A 2500-nucleotide genomic window follows, 5' to 3' on the forward strand; every position below is an offset into this window, starting at 1 on the left:
CAGGCTGAAAAAATTTTTTCATCGGGTGGGCATAACATGCTTACCAACCCAGGTTACTTTTCATTCATGAAAAGTAATTATTGCCTGTCGAGCATAACATATGTCCCGGTAAGGCTTATATTGCCATTGGTAAATATCAAACCAGGCTGAAAAAAATTTTTTCATCGGGTGGGCATAACATGTTTACCAACCCAGGTTACTTTTCATTCATGAAAAATAATTATTGCCTGTCGAGCATAACATATGTCCCGATCAGGCTTATTTTGCCTTTGATAAATATCAAACCAGGCTGAAAAAAATTTTTTCATCGGGTGGGCATAACATGCTTACCAACCCAGGTTACTTTTCATTCATGAAAAGTAATTATTGCCTGTCGAGCATAACATATGTCCCGATCAGGCTTATTTTGCCTTTGATAAATATCAAACCAGGCTGAAAAAATTTTTTTCATCGGGTGGGCATAACATGTTTACCAACTCAGGTTACTTTTCATTCATGAAAAGTAATTATTGCCTGTCGAGCATAACATATGTCCCGATCAGGCTTATATTGCCATTGGTAAATATCAAACCAGGCTGAAAAAAATTTTTTCATCGGGTGGGCATAACATGTTTACCAACCCAGGTTACTTTTCATTCATGAAAAGTAATTATTGCCTGTCGAGCATAACATATGTCCCGATCAGGCTTATTTTGCCTTTGATAAATATCAAACCAGGCTGAAAAAAATTTTTTCATCGGGTGGGCATAACATGTTTACCAACCCAGGTTACTTTTCATTCATGAAAAGTAATTATTGCCTGTCGAGCATAACATATGTCCCGATCAGGCTTATTTTGCCTTTGATAAATATCAAACCAGGCTGAAAAAAATTTTTTCATCGGGTGGGCATAACATGTTTACCAACCCAGGTTACTTTTCATTCATGAAAAATAATTATTGCCTGTCGAGCATAACATATGTCCCGATCAGGCTTATTTTGCCTTTGATAAATATCAAACCAGGCTGAAAAAAATTTTTTCATCGGGTGGGCATAACATGCTTACCAACCCAGGTTACTTTTCATTCATGAAAAGTAATTATTGCCTGTCGAGCATAACATATGTCCCGATCAGGCTTATTTTGCCTTTGATAAATATCAAACCAGGCTGAAAAAATTTTTTTCATCGGGTGGGCATAACATGTTTACCAACTCAGGTTACTTTTCATTCATGAAAAGTAATTATTGCCTGTCGAGCATAACATATGTCCCGATCAGGCTTATATTGCCATTGGTAAATATCAAACCAGGCTGAAAAAAATTTTTTCATCGGGTGGGCATAACATGCTTACCAACCCAGGTTACTTTTCACTTATGAAAAGTAATTATTGCCTGTCGAGCATAACATATGTCTCGTTCAGGTCTATGTTATTCCCATATCCAATACCTGCCACTGTATTGATATATAATAATAAGTATTACTTAAATCATTATTCATGCAGTAATACATTAAGAAAATACTTATTTGAAGTATTTATAGTAAGAATATACTTAACCTATCTTAACAACCACCACCACCACCTACCAATCAATATTACAAGCCTTCAATAGCAAATGTTTATCACCATTCCTATAATACATACTTATATATAGGTAAGTATAATAAGAATGTACTACTTAAGTACCAACGCCACTATTAATACTCATATGCAATTTTATAATACACACTTAATATACTTATAGTAAGTAATAAGAATGTAATAATAGTGGCTACCGCCATCGCCACTATTATACCCATATACAATTTTATAATACATACTTAATACTTTATAGTAAGTAATAAGAATGTACTAATAGTGGCTACCGCCATCGCCACTATTATACCCATATACTATTTTATAATTCATACTTAATACTTTATAGTAAGTAATAAGAATGTACTAATAGTGGCTACCGCCATCGCCACTATTATACCCATATACTATTTTATAATTCATACTTAATACTTTATAGTAAGTAATAAGAATGTACTAATAGTGGCTACCGCCATCGCCACTATTATACCCATATACTATTTTATAATTCATACTTAATACTTTATAGTAAGTAATAAGAATGTACTAATAGTGGCTACCGCCATCGCCACTATTATACCCATATACTATTTTATAATTCATACTTAATACTTTATAGTAAGTAATAAGAATGTACTAATAGTGGCTACCGCCATCGCCACTATTATACCCATATACTATTTTATAATTCATACTTAATACTTTATAGTAAGTAATAAGAATGTACTAATAGTGGCTACCGCCATCGCCACTATTATACCCATATACTATTTTATAATTCATACTTAATACTTTATAGTAAGTAATAAGAATGTACTAATAGTGGCTACCGCCATCGCCACTATTATACCCATATACAATTTTATAATACATACTTAATACTTTATAGTAAGTAATAAGAATGTACTACTAGTGGCTACCACCATCGCCACTATTATATACCCATA

This window comes from Condylostylus longicornis, unplaced genomic scaffold, assembly GCF_029603195.1.
Source record: "Condylostylus longicornis isolate FDR11 unplaced genomic scaffold, ASM2960319v2 ptg000560l, whole genome shotgun sequence".
In the NCBI taxonomy this organism is placed as follows: Eukaryota; Metazoa; Arthropoda; class Insecta; order Diptera; family Dolichopodidae; genus Condylostylus; species Condylostylus longicornis.